The following is an 18,675-nucleotide window of genomic DNA, read 5'->3' as shown; positions in this document are numbered from 1 at the left end:
AAGCTTACTGTATGTCAGGCATCATGCTTAGCATTCTACATGGATTATCTAATGTAACCCTCGAAATGACAGCAGGAAGTGGGTGCTGTCATTTTTGCAGGAGGAAACTCAGGCTTGGGGAAGTTAACATGTGGCCGTGTGATCAAGTGAAAATCAAACACCGGCTCCTCTGACGGTAGAACCCGACTTCTTGTAGTAATTGTTTACTGTTGCATAATCAATACCCGCAATGCAGTAGCCTAAAACAATACACATTATTATTTCTCACCATGTCTGGGAGTTTTCGTGAGGCTGAGTTGGATGTTGGCTGAGTTGGCAGCCATCTGAAGACTTGTTTGGGGTGACGGGATCCACTTCCAGGGTGGCTTTTTCCTGTGACTGTCATACGGGTGCCAGCTGTTGTGGAGGCCTCAGTTCCTCGCTGGGGACCTTGCTGCAGAGTGATCTAACTATGCAGCAGCTGGCTTCCCCAGAAGCCAAGGCAGCAGCTGCAATGCATTTTATTACTTATTCTTAGAAGCCACGCACCACCACTTCTGCAGTATCCTATTAGTCACACGGGTTGGCTCTATTCACTGTGAAAAGGGACAGTGCATGGATTCCAGGAGTGAGGATCTTTGGGAGCCAGTTCAGGGCCAGCTACCACATTTCTACTACACTTTTCCTTCTTTACTATCAACCTAGGCAAAAGTGCTGTGAAATGAAATTTATAAGAGTCTATAGTTTTTGACTGAGCTCACGCACTAATCTCCAGCAGACCAGACCAAACCAAACCAGAATGGAGTCACTCATGCTGGGTGCCATGTAATGAAACTGAACTTAGACATGGGACATTTTACTAAACAAGATTCACAGCAATCAATCCAAAGGGGCCTGGTCAGCCTGAAGCAGTGTGATAATGAATTCCCATCTGCCTTAACCCTACAAGGAAAATAATTTTAAAATGAACAATCTGTTTTTTGTTCCTTGTTTTTGCTTTCTTCTGTCATTTGCTCTCTGTAAAGCCAACTTCCTCTGCTCAGCTCATTAGAGCACCTTTTTATTTAATAAATGTGATGCTGCCCGATTCATGAATTGCTAATAAAAGCCAATTAGATAATTAAACTGAATTTGTTGAAATTTTATTGCTTGACAGTGCTTAGACAGGCACCTGGCACTTGGAAGTCTTTCAATAAATCCTAACTTGTTTACATGGAAGAAAAATAAAAAATTCAGGACCCCAAACTATGCCCAAAGAGAAAAGTTTGGCTTTGGAACTGAGTCACACAAAAACTGCCTTCATTTTGTTCCTAAGTAGACAGATGCAAAGATAGAAGGCCACATACCTCCCCAGGTGGCCTCTCTCACAATTTGCTCATGAGGAAATTCTTTGGGGGCCCCAAGATCTTTATTCTGAAACTCTTGTGAATTTTACCCTGACAATGTAAATTAAGAGCTTATCTTCACAGGTGCAGGACAGGCAGGACTAGGAATCCCCCCTCCACTCACCTGAGACAAATGCATGTCTCATGACTGCTTCCCCTGGTCTCTGTTTACTTTATCTTATATAAAAATGCAAACTCACTGAACATGAGACAAGTGCATGGTTGACCGTGGTCCTCAACTCACTCCTTTAACATATAAAATGTGGATTTGATGAGTGCTAATCAAAGCCTCAAAAAGAACAAGAAAAAAAAGAGATCTTTTTTTTCTTCCTTTAGGCTGGAAGCTGCTAAAGTACATTTAAAGGTTGAAATTAAGGAGCCAGTGGAGAGGATGATGGTGAAGATACAGGAAATATGGGGATCTGTAGAGCTTCAAAAGAAACCACATGCCACCTTTTGTTTACCCTTCCCCCCTTTTATTCTTTTTGTTTCCTCTGCTGCCCACTCTTTCCCCTTTAAATATTGAAGTCCTCAAACCCTGTTTGGAACAAACACGAATCACAGATGTTCCTGTGATTCGTGTTCCTTTTCACCAGGCACATCCTGAACTTTGGCAAAATAAACCTCTAAGTTGATTGAGACTTGCCTCAGTCATTTTCTTTGGTTTACATTTCTGTCTTTCCTCCCAGCTGTTTTCCAGCCCTCAGTCATTAGTACATAAGAGTTGCACATCAGTGCATAAAGACTTGAAGGCATTTTGGTAGTAGTGGAGCAAATGAGCAGATGACATCCCACAGTGAGATATGTGGTGTTAGACAAGGAGGAAAATAAATATTGAGTGTTGTCCATTGGTTTTGCAACTAAAAGCTCACTGGGCAGAGGGAAAATGCTTGCTTGCTGTAAATAGAGTAGCTCAGAGGAGTTTAAAGGTAGCTGCGTTGAGTAGATAACCATTATAGTAAATTTGAATGTGAAAGAACAGAGCTAGTGGGTAAGAGTGAAAGAAGGGATCTGACTTGATAAAGAGATTTTTTTTTTCTTCCTTTAGGCTGGAAGCTGCTAAAGTACATTTAAAGGCTGAGGTTAAGGAGCCAGTGGAGATGATGATGGTGAGCATACAGGAAAGAGGGGGATCTGTGGATGGGATAAGATCACTGGGGAGATGGTAAGAGATACTTTTAGTTATCCAGTGCTGGGTAACAAAGTGCCCCGAACCTAAATTATTAAGATGGAGTTGGTTTTGTTTTGTTTTTGTTTTTCTTATAAATTTGCAAATTTGTGCTTAACTTGGTGGAGATGGTTTGTCTCTGCTCCACTGACCATTAGCTGGGGCAGCTTGGGGGCTGAGGGATGGAGTCATCTGAATGCTCGTGTGTCTGGTGGTTCATGCTGGCTGTCAACCAGGACATTAGCGAGGACTGAGCAGAAACACCTCCACAAGCATCATGGCTGGATTCCAAGAGCAAGGACCCCAAGAAGATAGGTGGAAGCCGTACCACTTGTTATGAGTCAGCCTTGGAAGTCAGGAAGCTTCCCTTCCACTGTAGTCACAGGCCTGCTTAGATTCAACAGGAAGGACCATGCACCCACAGTGTCAACTTCCAACTCTAAGGAGAAAATGCAGGATGGGATATATTGGTGAGGTTATCTTTGGAAAATACAATCTGCCCAGATAGTCTCTGCACAACTTGTTACTTGCAAGTTCAGAATGTTCACAATCTAGCTGTCTATCTCTTTTCTGTGCTCTAATATATGAGAAGGAGCTGACCAGTACAGCACAAGCACCCATTTGTGAGGTGTAGTGCAGTATGGAACACAAAAGGGGAACTGCCTGGGTGAAGCAAGGCACACCACTTCATCTACCATATTATCTGGGCTCAAGTCTGTATTCTGGAGGACAGCTGGAGAGCTCTGACTAATGGGGTCTGCTGTGCAGAGTGGCTAAATGAAGTCATTGGAGCCCCTTATGAGGAATTTGAAGATAACTGCTGTCATCGATATTAGCAGTCAGGAGTAGGAGCAGAAGCTGAAATACACAAATAAAAGGCACTCAACTGAAGCCATAAGGCAGAAGTGTTTATGAGTAAGCAGAAGCCGTAAACTAGAGGGAATTCTGAAGACAGGAGGGAAGGTAATTCACAGTGCAGGAGTGGAGGAAGAAGGGACAATGGAGCCGAATCACAGCAATGACTGAGCGTGAGAGCCAGGCAGGTGCCTGCTGCTGAGAGTGACCCCAAGAGAACCCATGGCTTGAGACAACTCTCCAGGTGCCTGAGTGCCAGCCAGGGTGGCAGCCAACGTGGAGACCTCCTTCTCAGCTTCACTAGGTCTTCCTATACTGGGCTCTGATCTCCTGAGATTGGTAGACTTTGTTTGACCCAAGAGTGCCTATCTGGCACAGAATCTCAAAATTAACTTTAGGCGAACTTATTAGGGTGCCAAAGGTATATCTACCTAAAAAAATCAATACTTGCCCACAAACTGGAATTAGCAATATCTGGCAAAATATTATAAACTGTTTTGACAAGTTGCAGGTGACTCGCTCTATGTGTTTGTTCATTGTCTAATATTTGTAGAAAGACATTATAGTAAAGGATTTGTCTGGGGAATCCTACAATCATTTCACTCTGTAATATGCTCCTTGCAGATGGAAGGAGGGTATATTTTCTGAGCTGGTTAGCTGAAGGGCTCAAATCATAGCACACGTCTGTCACTTCCATGCACTCTCTCTCCTGGATCATATTTATACTCAATTGAAGTCTTTTGCAGCCTTCAGTGGCTGATCACCAATTGAGTGTCTGCCCTCCCCATGGACCAATGTCTAATGTTACAGTACAGGACACAGGGATTATTTCAGTGAGTTCCTGCACTAAGAGTGGTGTTGGCAACTTTTAGAAACCCACCCCTTCATCCTGGGCAAGACTTCCTATCATGTGGCTAGAAAGAAAAGTCAACGACATTTATTCTGTGACCTATGTATTACTTTGTATGTTGCCAAACATTCAGCAAGCTAGTGAGTGGTCTGTTTATTTGCAAGCTAGGGCCAATGCTTCGTATCTCTAAAAGCTGAGTACTGCTATTGCCACCATCAACTGGTACAATCTTTTTTTTTTTTTTTGAGACTGAGTCTCCCTCTGTCACCCAGGCTGGAGTGCAGTGGCGCAATCTTGGCTCACTGCAACCTCTGCCTCCTGGGTTTGAGTGATTCTCCTGCCTCAGCCTCCTAAGAAGCTGGGATTACATACAAATGCCACCACGCCTGGTTAATTTTTTGTATTTTTAGTAGAGATGGGGCTTCACCATGTTGGCCAGGCTGGTCTTGAACTCCTGACCTCAGGTGATCTGCCCACCTTGGCTTCCCAAAATGTCGGGATTACAGGCATGAGCCACCGTGCCCGCCCAACTGGCATGAACTTTTAACAGCTTTCTAAAATAGTCACATATTCTCCTCTTATTTAGCTTCTAAAAAGCATTGTATATTACTCAGCATTCTAACTAGCAGGAAAGAATTTTATTAAAGAGTATCAGGCACCTTAAAGAACACAAGGAGGTCAAAGTCAGGTTTTATAGCTGTGCCCCCAACAGAGCTAGACATACGACACCACAAGGCATTCCAGAGAAACTGCAGTAATACCCCAGTTGTGGGCCTGGAAAGAACCATGGTCATGCTTGCTGTAAGGCTCCAACACTCTGCCTCCATCCTCCTTAGAAACAGGTGTATGTGGTACCTGTTTCTTCTTTCCCCATTGAAGCTTCATGTGAATGTGTCTGATTGACCTAGGACACATGCCCATGCTTAACTGTACCAATCTTTGGTAGCAATGACAGTTCTTAGCTTTTTTTTTTTTTTTTTTTTGAGACAGAGTCTCACTCTGTCACCCAGGCTGGAGTGCAGTGGCCGGATCTCAGCTCACTGCAAGCTGCGCCTCCCGGGTTTACGCCATTCTCCTGCCTCAGCCTCCCAAGTAGCTGGGACTACAGGTACCCGCCACCTCGCCCGGCTATTTTTTTGTATTTTTTTTAGTAGAGACGGGGTTTCACTGGGTTAGCCAGGATGGTCTCGATCTGCTGACCTCGTGATCCGCCCGTCTCGGCCTCCCAAAGTGCTGGGATTACAGGCTTGAGCCACCGCGCCAGGCCTGACAGTTCTTAGCTTTTAGAGGTAAGAAGCATCAGCCCAAGCTTGCAAATAAATGGACCATCCACTTGCCTGCTGAATGTTTGGCAGCCTACAAAATGATACATGGGTCATGGAATAAATATATCATAGATGTTTCTTTCCAGCCACATGATAAGAAGTCTTGCCCATCATGAGGAGGTGGGTTTCCAAAAGTTGCCAAGGAAGGATGGGAAAGAACATTTCTGGTTCCTACTTTGGGGAGGCAAGGCAAAATAGGGGAGATTCTTCAACATAGGAAGAATGGCCAGGAGATGCTGAGCAGTCAAAAATTATAACAAATATAACTGTCACCAGATGACCAGAGGCATCATTTTAATGTCTTTGTATGGATATTATTTAACTTCTAAAAATTACAAAAAATTGCTAATTGTAGACTCACAGGAGATCTGATAACAGAGCACCTTTTAGATTTCTCTAACCAGTGATGTTGGTTGACTTATCTTGTGAAAGAGTCCTCTGAAATAGCTGTCTAGCTCAATTGCAATACAGTTTCTCAGTTATTTCATAACCCGTTTGAAGCAGAGCTCAAAGCTCTCTACTCAGTGGGTGACTGCATAATTGTTTTAGTTCATTTGTTAAACATAATTGTTTTCCCTTACTTCTATCCTCCTCCTTTGATATATACTCTGCAACTAGATCCCTAATGAATATGGTTAGTGCTTCCCATGGTGTGCAAGGGATAGAGGCTGTGATGTTGTTGAGTTGAAGACATGTCTCCATTTCATGTTTCAGGGACTTAGACACTCAGGGACCAAGTTAAAAGAAGAGTTCTTCAATTGCTTTATTTGAACAAATTTTGCCTGTCATCATGCTCAAGGGGAGCTAGACAATAGGGAGGAAGGCAGAGGGCACAGAACAGGCAGGGTATATCGTGTATATTGTGTTAACCTACCAGTTCCCTGAGTCACCCACCAACTCTGAAACTAACTATAAATGTTTAAACACAGATGCTATGGTTTAAATGTGTCCCCCAAAAAGCATATGTTGGAAATGTAATTCCTAGTGCAACAGTGTTGGGGTCTAATGAGAGGTGACTAGGCCATCAGGGCTCTGCCCTTATGGATTAACGTCATTATTATGGGAGTGGGTTCGTTATTACATATTTTTGTTTGTTTTGTTTGTACTACCACAGATGGTAATTTATAAAGAAATTTATTTCTCACAGTTCTGGAGGCTGGGAAGTCCAACAACAGGGTGCCATTATCTGGTGACGGCCTTCCTGCACATGATGGAAGTCACCACATGGGTGAGAGAAAGGAGAAAGGGGGCCAAACTCAGCCTTTTATCAGGAACCTACTCCCACAATAACTAACCCACTCCTTCAATAATAGCATTAATCCATTCATGAGTGCAGAGCCCTGGTGACCTAAAGACCCCGCCTCTCAACACTGTTGCATTGGAAATTAAGTTTCCCACATGTGAACTTTGGGGGACACATTCAAACCACAGCATTGTGGGAGTGGGTTTATTATGAAAGGATGAATTTGACCCTGGAAAGGATGAGTGTGTGCTTCTTTCTGTCTCTCCCTCTCTTTGCCCTTCTGCCTTGTACCATGATATGATGCAGCAACAAGGACCTCACCAGATACCAATGCCTCATTCTTGGACTTCCCTGTTTCCAGGACTGTGAGAAATACATTTCTGTTCATTATAAATTACCCATTCTGTGGCATTCTGTTATAGCAGCACAAGATAGAGTAAGACAACAGACATCCCAGTATATATGTGGAAGACAGAGTCTTGGAAACAACAAGTCAGAACATATTCTTGTGAAGAGTAGTTACCTGTAGTGATCCCTTGTGAATTTTAGATATCATACTTCTAGAGATCTCAGAGTGTTTTATAGACACTATCTTATCCACCCTTGTAATATCATCTATAAGATAGTTATTCCCAAGCCTGGAAGAACTAAAGAACATTAGATCCATGCACTCTTAGATATCAGAGGAGGTGCCAGTGAATCATCACCTTTTCTGGGCTCTAACCTCTACTGAGAATAGATACCAACAAAATTCAGTTAAATGTGTCAGGTATTTAGGGCTAGGTAGGTCAGTACAGCTTAGACCCAATACTGAAAGGGAATGCCTTACTTCCTGCCCCTCTGAATTGAAAAGTGGTGCCCAGTGAACAGTCTACATGGCCTAACCCACTTTGCCTATCCCAAATATATAAAGATTTTTGCCCTATGCTTTTTAAAGAGCTTTTATAATTTTAGCTTTTGTGTGTAAGCCTATATTCCATTTCTAGATAGTTTTTGGATGTGATATGAGGTAGAAGTGATGATTCATTTTTTCTTATATATATCTGGTGATAGAAGTGCTTCTGAGCCAGTGACAGAATAGAGCTGGGCTGGGCCTTACCAACGCATTTCCAGCAACAATCCTGAACTGCTTGTTTTCTGAGGAAGTGGATGGTAAATGATCCAAGGAGCTGAAAGAAAATCCCCAAATTTAGCAATACTGTCTGCTGGATTTCTAGTTAGTTTTATTTGAAGTTCATACATTTTACCCTCCCTCAACTTTTTTTCTTATAACATGGATTCTGTTGAACCTCCCTTAACTTAGATAGATAGATAGATAGATAGATAGATAGATAGATAGATAGACACATAGATAGATAAAATCAATTCACTTGTTTAAATGAATCCTGAAAAATATTATAAGACAATAAGTTAAACCACTTACAAGAGTTTTGTTAGGTACTAATCTTTTGTTCCTAACCCTGTTCCCAGAAAGAAATCCTATTTTTGTGGGCAAAAATAGACCAGACACCTTTTCCCCACCCCATGGTGCAATGGAGTGCACAGAAGTCATGTTCAAATAAATCTTATAACTTAGATGTTACAGAGAACAAAACCATCATGAAGTAGATGAACTGTTGGAAACTGAGGTGCTCTGACTCAGCCTTTGCATCTTTGACTTATGCATGTTTGTACAGTTGTACATTTCTGATTATTATAATTTTGTCTATCAGATTAGTTATAAAATTTCACCCAAGGAGCAGAAGTTCGTTGTTGTTGTTTTATGAAGAGTCCCAAAATTCTGCTTTAAAAATAAAACAGGACTCCAAATGCATACAGCAACATTTATTCTTCACACAGGGCATATACACAGCATGTACATGTGAAGTAGGTACACATGAAACCTCAACAATTACTATAAGGTACAAAATTAAGCACCGAATGGATGGAATCATTAACAAGTGCTATGGGACTACAGAGGATACTGAGACTATGTTGTTCTAGGGTGGTCAGAGAAAGCTTCTGGAGGATTTAGGCCTGATTTAGTCATTTAAGTTATGAAGAAGTCACCTCAGAAGGATCAGTGTGGGCAAGGGCATAGAAAAGGAGCTGAGCATCACATGGTGGGACAGCAACTAGGCTTTCGATGGGACCTTGAGCAACATGGTCGAGACAGGTAGCCAGGAGTCAGGAAGCCTCCTATCCCTATGGGATAGTTCCCTGAATAAGATATCACAATTATAAGACACATGATTACTTTATATACCACTAACTAGAGATTTTTGCCAATTAAACTATGACATACCTTTGATTATAAGAAGCACCCCAATTTCAAAGATGTTAGAATGTGTATGGGGAGGCATAAAAACATGGCTGGGTGTGGCAGCAAGCCGCCAAAATGACCACAAACATCCCTCTGTCCTTGTGTGAACACGCACCAATAGTACCCTCCCAGATCTATGTGACCAATAGGATATGGCAGAAATGCGGATGTATGAATTCCAAGATTAAGGTCCAAAGACACTGCAGCTCCTGTTTTGTTCTCTCTCTCTCTCATCATTGGCTTTTGAGGATACCCAGGCAACCTGTAGAGGGAACTGAGGCCCTGCAAAGAATGGAGATTTACCAATAATTGCACAAATGAACTTGAAAGTGAATTGTCCAGCCTTCAGATGACTTCAGTCCCAGCTGGGAGTTTGATAGCAACCTCATGGGAGACCCTAAGAGAGAACCACCCAACTAAGCTGCCTATAAATCTCTGACTTTTAGAAGCTGTGTGTAATAATAATAATTACTTAAATATTTCTTGTTTTGAGCTGCTAGTTTGGGGGTAATTTGTTACATAGCCATAGATAGAATTAATGAATACCACATATAATGTGTGTGCGTGAGTGTGTGTATATATATATATATATATGTATATATACACACACACATACTAGGTAAGTGTCAATCTGGGGCTCAGAAACAGATAGACTCATCTGATTTAAAGCATCCTCCTGAGTTTTCCTCCCTGGCTGTCTGCAGATCACCTGCCATCATGAATGACACAGTAACTATCTGGACCAGGAAACTCATAACCAACCAAATACTTCAAAGGAAACAAATGGTCATAGATATCCTTAACACTGGGAAGGCAACAGTACCTAAGACAGAAATTCTGGAAAAATTAGTCAAAATATACAAGACCACACTGGATGTCATCTTTGTATTTGGATTCAGAACTTATTTTGGTGGTGGCAAGATAGCTGACTTTGGTGTGATTTATGATTTTTTTGGATTATGTAAAGAATCATGAACCCAAACATAGACTTGCAAGACATGGCCTGCCTCCATGAGAAGAAAAAGACCTCAAGAAAGCAGTGAGAAGAATGCAAGAATAGAATGAAGAAACTCAGGGGGTTGGCAAAGGCCAATGTTGGTGCTGGCAAAAAGCCAAAGGAGTAAAGATGCTGCAATGATGTTATCTGCAGACACTGTGTGGATTAATAAACTAAAAACTTTCAAGTGAAAGAAAGGCATCCTAGTGCTTCCACTTAGACCTTGAAATGCCCCAGAATCAGGTGTAGAGATTAGAAATAGGTAATCACAGTGGGACTCAGGTGGTGGATGACACAATTGCAAATGAGGATGGTTTACGGAAGCAAGACTGGAACGTACTGAGCCAAATCAAAGAGCCTTAATAGCAGAGACAGCTGTCTGCCTTTGTCCTGAAACACTTCCTCTTCTTAAGGAGCCAACTTCAGAACAAAACCCCACTATATTTTACAGAAAGAATTAAGCGGAAATACTTGTACGAAGTGGGAAGCTCAAGGGTAGGTGTGGATTCAGGCATTTATAGAACATCAGGACTTTGGGAAGATATAAATTAGTGCTCACTCCCAGAGGACGCTGCCAGCCAAGCTAAGGTATTTTGACTTTATTATACAAGCAGAAGGCAGCCACAACTGATTTGAGACAGGAGAATTAGGTACTAATAACAATGTTTGGAAGATTAAACTGGCCATGTCATGCAATATGACTTCGAGTGAGAGAAGCTATGAAAGCCATGGCCAGTTTCCAATGTGAGGATATTATTAATAGTTTAGACTTAGAGAATCCAACCTTTCTCATCCCTCTGGCCACTTGCCTAGCTCAGGGTCAAAGGGGAGCCTAACATCTCCGTTCTCAAACCCCACCACATTTAGAAAACCCTCTTCCCATAGCCACTCACTCTCTCACAAAAGTTCTTCTGTAGAAATATCCTAGAGGATGCAGTCTATCTGAGCTAATACTGTGCCGTCATGCTGATGCTGCAGTCTTACCAACGTACCTTAATGTAGCGGTTTCCCTGGGGTTCTTTGTCCTACATCCAAGAAAATTAAGGAATGCAGACGTAAGGGTGGGGTTGGAGTCAAAGTTGAATAAGCGAAAAAAGAAAGCGTTCTGCAGCAGAGAGGGGAGTCCAAGTGGATTGCCGGGTTACAGCTGAATTTAAAAGCTTTTTGTAAGAAACTGCTTTCTTCCCTGTAACTGTTTGAGTAACTTTTCTTACCAGTAAATCTGTCTGTGCAATTCTTCTCTTATGCAGCTGTGGGTATGTCTCCAGGCAAGCACAAAGCACTGCTTCTCTTGTTTGTATAACTATGGGTTTGTTTTAGGTAAGCCCCCTTCCTCCCTGTGCAAGTTCCCACCGTGTATGTGCCTGTAAAGGGGAGGAAAGTTTTTCCTAGGAGCTCACTAATTGTACAAAGAACAAAGAACCTTTGTGCTGGACCCCGTTTGCTTATCTGTTTGCAGGTGCAGCCTGAGTTTTTTTCCCAAGTTATTTTATTTTTGCCTGTTACTGTGACTTTTCAGGCAGGCCACTTCTGCGGTCTGAATTTTTCCCAAATGATTTTCCTTCCTTTCTCCCTCACTGAGAACAGGACCAAAGGGGTGCTGGACTGTGGGAGAGGCTAAGGTGTGTGCAGAGACCTTGAAGAGGAAGGACAGATGGGCATCTTTCCCCAGTGTGTGCAAGGAGGTTCACAACAGCTGATGTTTAGATGGGAGCCTCAGACCTGCAAAAACAAAAGACAGAAAAGCTCCCTATTGTTTATTCATCTAATAAGCTGAGAGAGACCCTAACGGTCATCAAATTCAATTCATAAGTTTGAAAATAAGGCCTTGAGCCCACCTACTGGTCTCTTGCCTTCCAGGCCAGTCTGGTGGCACCTGCTGTTTACCTCTTGTTCTCCTCAAAGGAAGGAAGCTCAGTGTCTACCTGTCTCTGAGGGGAGCCATCCATACACGGGGGAGTGACTTAGCATAGGGTTCTTTGGAAAGGAGATGCTCACTTGGGTGTTTTTGCTTATTTTTTGGTAAGTTAAGAGAACTTCGTTCTGGTACCTACCACTTTCACTAGGCAAAAATCATGTTTACATCTGGGTGAAAGAGAAAAGGATTCCTGCTTAGTTTTCTTTTTGTGTCTGCACTTAGGGAAAAGTTAGCAGATAAACTCTATCTATTTTTTTTAAAATAAGGCCAATTTAAGAGTGTCAAAAGATTCATGTTATTTATTCAGGATTATTTGTTTTTACTCCTATACTTGTTCGACACTAGTATAGACTTATTCACCTTCACTTGGAAATTTTATAATTCTAACCCAAGGGAAAGAACCCTTCTTTCATTTCTGTAATCCATTTCCTTCTTCACATGTCTTTTTATCTCTTTTTTTCAGAAAGTCACACGCTTGACTTGTAACACTTCATGCTACCTGAGAAGAAAGGAAAAGTCACTTTGTGCTTGACTCACATAAGATGACTGAAATACCTGTTCACAAGATTAATAGCAGAGCATTATTTACCAACCTGTGCATCTTATTAAACATCATTTTCTTCTCTTCATGTTTCACAAAAACAAGCTCTGCAGGGATCTCTTTTGGCAATATTGCAATCTAGTTAGCCGAATCAACCTTTCTGCTGAAAATAACTAAAAAGTTTGAAAATCAGAGCTTTCTTAAAAGCACTGATGAGCTGGCAAGAAACCAAGAAATACACAGGGCAAAATCTGAGGGGAAGTGGGAACTGAGAGAAGTGAACAGAGTCAGCTTTTAGCCTGGGGACATTTGCCAAGCTTGATTCTGAGCTTCAGCTTTCATTGCCTCTGGGAGCACCAGAGGCAGGAGGCAAAGCATGGGACAGCCAAAGTGGGACATCCTGGGAGACCCTCTTCCCTCAAATATGGTACCCTGAAGAACCCCACCCTTAGTGTAGGCCTGGCGTAGAAACACATTGTAAACCAAAAGAAAATTCTAAGTCCCCCAACCGACTGAATGAACCCTCCACCCTTGGACAAGGGAATCCCAAAGAAACCTGAAAAACTAGTTCAGGCTATGATGGGAAGAGAGGTCAGATGTGTTATACCCTCCCCTTTGGAGTTTAGGCACAACTGACCAGAATTATCATTAAAATAGAGATCATAAGACGGACAAAACAGACTTTTTGTGGCAATAAGATACCAAATTCTGATCTGACTCTGGTATAGCAACACATGACAACAGGCCCTAAAGGAAATGAAAATATTTTGCCCCAAAGTATATTTCTTTGACATATTTTGAAATGGTCCTGCCAAGCCTTCTTTTGTGGGGGAAATCTGCATTTTGTAGAGAAGCTCCTTCCCTTTCTAGGTCTTTTCCTGATCAAAAAGAGATTTAACTGAGAATCTGACACCTTTTAAGATGCAAAAGGAGACATTTACCATCTATTCTTTCTGAAACCTGCCACCTGGAGGCTTTATCTACCTAACAAGAACCTTGGCCTATACCATGCTCCTTATCTTAACTCAAGCATTTCTTTCTGCTGACTTCAACTCTTTAGGCAGAGCTTAGCTCTTTCAACCAATTGCCAATCAGAGAATCTTTGAATCCACCTATGACCTGTAAGTTCCCACTCTGAGATGTCCCACCTTTCTGGGCCAAACCAATGTATACCTTGAATGTATTAATTTATGTCTTTGTCTATAACTTCTGTCTCCCTAAAATGTATAAAACCAAGCTGTAACCGAACCACCTTGAGCATGTGTTCTCAGGACTTTTGGAGGCTGTGCTGTAGGCCATGGTGACTCATATTTGACTCAGAATAAACCTCTTTAAATATTGTACAGAGTTTGGCTTTCATTCCATCAGCAATATGCACGTCCCCCATTACCACACTGTAGCATTGCAAGGAAAATTGCTCAGTTTCCTGGTGCAGAACAGAGCTGGGAAAACCCACCTCTGCAAAGTTGTATCACATACACTTATGGGGCAGGGCAAACCCCAAAAGTGGGGCTCAGCTCAGGAAGCCACATGGGTCCTTGACTCCACGCAGGACGGAATTCAAAACCAAGCTGATGAAGTGAAAGCAAGTTTATAAAGAAAGCAAAGGAATGAAAGCGTGGCTACACTGTAGGCAGAGCAACCCACATAGGCTGCTGATTGGCTATTTTTTTGGTTATTTCTTGATGACTTAATAAAGCTGCAGTGGATAATTCATGAGTTTTCCAGGGAAAGGGTGAGGATTTCCCAGAACTGAGGGTTCTTTTTCCTTTTAGAACATATAAGGTAATTTCTTTGCTTTGGTGTTTGTAAACTGTCATGGCATTGGTGGGAGTGTCTTCTAGCATGCTAATATATTACAGTTAATGTATCATGAGCAGTGAGGTCACTTTTGTCACATCTTGGTTTTGATGGGTTTTGGTTGGCTTCTTTTTTGCACTTTGTCTTATAAGCAGGGTCCTGTAAAATAAGTCCTGCTTAATTCCTGTCTCACTTGCAGCACAGATTCAAACTATCTAGTTAAAACAACAACTCTAACAACAACACACTCAAGGTAAAAATTTAGCTTCAAGGGACACTGGACTAGTGGTTTTCCAAGCATCTGACAAAAGTAAGTATAAATCCTTTAGGAAAGAATCTGCCCTAATTTCAGACATCAAAGAATTTCCTCAAATAAATTTCCAAGGAAAACAAGTAGCTCACAGAAAAATATAATAAACATTTAAGGAAACAAGGTACTGTGAGGTGAATAAGCATAAACAACAAACAATAGCAACTGACCTGCAAAGACCTTAGATACTGGAATTATCAGACACAGAATTAAAATTCTTTTAATGTTAAAAAAATAGACAAACTTTAATGTCTAAAGAGATTTGAAAGAGAATGAAGTAGAATGTCTAGAAATAAATGTAATAATTGGAATAAAAATCTGCATCAATGAATTTGACACCACCCATGTTAGACATGACTAAAGAGAGAATCACTGAATAGGAGTATAGCTCTTGATTTACACAAAATACCTCATAGAAAGGGAAAGCCGTGGAACATTTGAAAGCAAAGTTATGAAGCAAGAAATGTAGAATAATAAAGTTTAATACGGGTGTAACGAATCTTTCAGAAGCGAAGAAAAGAAATAATAAGACAGACATAATATTTGATAAGATAATGGCTGAACATTTTCACAAGCTTTCAAAAGATAGAAATCCATATACAGTAAGTCTGAAAGGTACTTAGCATAGTGGAACTGCAGAATAACAATCACAAAGAGATCTGAAAAGGAATCAGAGAAAAGAGATAGTGCCTTCAGAGGAGCAGCAATACATTCAATAGGTCTCAACAGCAACAATAGAAGTGGGATGACAGCAAAGTTGTGTTTTCAAGTGTACTAAGAGAAAAGTGCACATACACACACACACACACACCCCTCCAGCTAAAATATGTTTTAAGAACATATTGTGATTCATAATAAAAAATGCATATTTTAGTCTTTTTCCCTATTTCCTGGCACAGAGCTCCTAAAGCCCTTGTAATGTCCTCAGCTATTAGGGGTGCTAGTAACATCTTTTGTTCTAATACTTGGTCTTTGACCCCAATTTCTGACACAGAACTCCTAATCCCTTGAAATTTCTTGGGTGATAAAAGCATCTTTTGTTCTGGTGAGGTGACTCCCAGTGGGCTCCTGGTTGGGGGCTGGTCACCAGAAGACCAAGCTGTGATTAGAAGCTTGGAATTGTCAGTCCCGCTCCCACCACCTCATCCTTTGGGATGGGAAGAGGATCTGGAGCTTAAGTTTGTAAGCAATCATTCCTATGTGATGAAGTCTTCATCAAAATCCCTGAACTATAGGTAATACAGAGCTTCTGGGTTGATGACTACATGCGTGTGTCAGTGGGGTAGCACACCCCAATTCTTTCAGACCCTGCCATATGTACTCCATCATCTGGCTGTTCATCTGTATCCCTTATAATAAACTGGTAAACACAGGTGTTTCCTAAGTTCTGTGAGCCAATTTAGCAAATAATTGACTGCAAGGAGGGGATCATGGGAAACTCCAATTTATAGCCAGTTGGTCAGGAGCATGGATGAATGGATGACAACCACCTGGACTTTTGAGTAGCATCTGAAGTGGGGGTAGTCTTGTAGGACTTTTAACTTGTGGGGTCTGACACTAATTCCAGGTAGATAGTGTCAGAATGCAGTTGAATTTAGGACACTCACTTGGTATCCAGAGAATCGGTTGATGTGGAAAAAACAAAAACAAAAACAAAAACCCACATACCTGGTCACAGAAGTGTTGGGTATGAGTTTAGAGGAAAAGAGTTTGTTTTTCCTATATTCGAGAGGTGAAGGCTAAATAAAGACATTTTTAGACTACAAAATTTGATGCCACTTTAGAGAATTAAGGGAAATTCTAAAGGATGTTCTTTAAGTAGAAGGAAGAAGATATTAGACAGGAATTCAGAGACGCAAGGAATAAAGAAGAAAGAAAGTGAAATTATACAGGTAAATATATTTTAATGGCCCCATAAAACTATTGTTTTATAACAGCAATGTTTTTTAGGCTTTATAGAGACTACATAACCCATCCCACAATTGTGCAAGGAGCAATCTATGTAACAAATCCATATTCACACACATAAATGCACACACATGTGTGCACACATATCCTAGTGGTTGTGCCTCCCTGATAGACTCTGACTGGTATGGTGGCTAGGCCAGCCTTTTATTTCAGCCCCTACATTGGGCTCAAGAATATTGAGGAATGCAACTGCGGGTGAATGAGGTTATGTATGGGAGTTTAACATATCAAGGCACGGGCAGCCTGTGTGGGCCTGGGGCACAATTTCCACCTTGAGTATAGCAGATGAAAACCTGTTAGAAAATTGCAAAATGCATAAGAGTCAGTTTGACTTAGATGGGTGTACAGTGAATCAAACTGCTCATAAACAAACCCTCTCTCCCAATCCACTGGAAGCATGGATTGGAAGACTATCTCGTGATCCCCACAACCAATAGTAATAACTAACACTAAGGCAGAGGCAGAGTACTAAGCCCTTTACATCCATTATCATGACCGATCTCCTAAATTACCCTGTGAGGGATTTCCTAATACTATCTCCATTTCACTGATTAGGACACTAAGCTTTGGTTGAGTTAGATCATAAACTCACACAAAACAGGGGTTAATGCATGCCCAGGCTGTCTGATGTCCAGGTCCATACTGCCTGCCCAGAATGTGTTTAAGACAGTCATGGGGCTGAGCAGATTGAGAATGTAGGCAATAGGACTTGACTGACTCCAGTGAGCCTTTTCATAGGAGCAGGAGGTGATAACCACCCCCACCCCCTGCTTTTTCTTTTTTAAGAGACAGGGATTCATTATGTTGCCCAGGCTGATCTCAAACTCCTGGCCTCAAGCGATCCTCCCATTTCAGCCTCCTAAAGTAGCTAGGATTAGAGGTGTGAGCCACCATACTTGGCCAAGAGGTGATAAACCTTTTTACCTGTTTCTTCATGGCTTTATCTGCTGGTGCAAGTGGGGAAGAATGCCACATACCTAGTCATTGATATCTAATATTGATATAATATAATGCCTACTATTATATCAGCACCATTTCCTCATGCTTTGATACTCTCTGCCTATTTTGGGGCAGGCCTATCCAGAAACAGTTGGTGAAGTTCTTAGGTTCTTTCACTTGAACAGATCTGTGATAGGCACATCAACACCAAGGCCAGACACGGACCCAACTTGGGTCTAATCTCTTGCCAAGATACTGACCTCATTGGCACTGGATGGTCAGGTGTTGTTCCAAGAATGGCTTTTTAATCACCGTCTTTAGGGGAGGCATGTGAGAACCAGGGAGAGATGTGGGCCTCTTTCTAAGACCTTACAACCAAGACATATATCTGTGTGAAATACAAGTTTGAATATGTTCTGACACCTTCGAATACTTATTTTGTTGTTTCTGATGAAATTAGCCCTAAACCATTGATTCCCTGACATTATTGCCTCAAAGCCTCTTGCCTGGAACTCAAGGAATCTGGCAGAATTTTTCCTTTACATATTGAGTCACTGGAACCAAAACCTTTGCCTATCCTGCCATCTAGTAGTCATCAACACAGACTGTCTGTTAAGTGGAGTTGAACTATTTTACTACAAGGTAATGATGCCTTGAGTCATGTACCTTGTACAAGAAAAGAGTCTGAAGGAAAATCTTTTTATTATTATTGAACCTAGTTCAAAAGGTTTGACCTCATTAATCATTACCCAGACCAACTGTTTTTCTGTATTTTATATTCTAGGCTTATGTTTTTAGACCCAAACTTGGGATTCTTCAGTCCCCCTTTTTTTCCTGTATTCTCATTTACTTCCTCTCAGTTCAAATTATGGCTATGTCTTTCTTAGCTATCTGAAGAATTATTATCTTTCGTGTGTCTGTTTTCCAGACTTATGTATGAGCATTCATTTACCAATTCATTCAGTCATTCATTAACTCATTCACTCAATAGCTATTACTGAATACCTTCTATTGGCCGGACACTGGGACAGGATTAACATAGATACAGTCTTTGCCCTCAAGAACCTCGTATGCCACTGCAGGGGACAGATCTGT

The 18,675-nt window shown here is 41.4% G+C and overlaps 1 long non-coding RNA gene and 1 pseudogene across 3 annotated transcripts; one reads left to right on the top strand and one right to left on the bottom strand.

The window, feature by feature from the left end:
* Nucleotides 1–274: 274 nt before the first annotated feature.
* LOC126942200 (uncharacterized) lies at nt 275–18,671 on the bottom strand. 3 transcript variants are annotated; one of them, XR_007721524.1, is made up of 5 exons: nt 18,586–18,655; nt 11,319–11,826; nt 7,905–7,974; nt 2,861–2,971; nt 275–488 (listed from the first exon to the last, which is right to left on the bottom strand). It is a non-coding gene; the product is annotated as an uncharacterized LOC126942200 (long non-coding RNA). The 3 variants fall into 3 exon arrangements; XR_007721526.1 differs by having other exon boundaries at nt 275–433; XR_007721525.1 differs by lacking the exon at nt 11,319–11,826 and having other exon boundaries at nt 18,586–18,671.
* Nucleotides 9,825–10,313, top strand: LOC126942168 (40S ribosomal protein S24-like; annotated as a pseudogene).
* Nucleotides 18,672–18,675: the final 4 nt, after the last annotated feature.

This window comes from Macaca thibetana, chromosome 1, assembly GCF_024542745.1.
Source record: "Macaca thibetana thibetana isolate TM-01 chromosome 1, ASM2454274v1, whole genome shotgun sequence".
In the NCBI taxonomy this organism is placed as follows: Eukaryota; Metazoa; Chordata; class Mammalia; order Primates; family Cercopithecidae; genus Macaca; species Macaca thibetana.
Note: the sequence above shows the minus strand (reverse complement) of the source record. Positions and strands in the feature narration are given on the sequence as shown.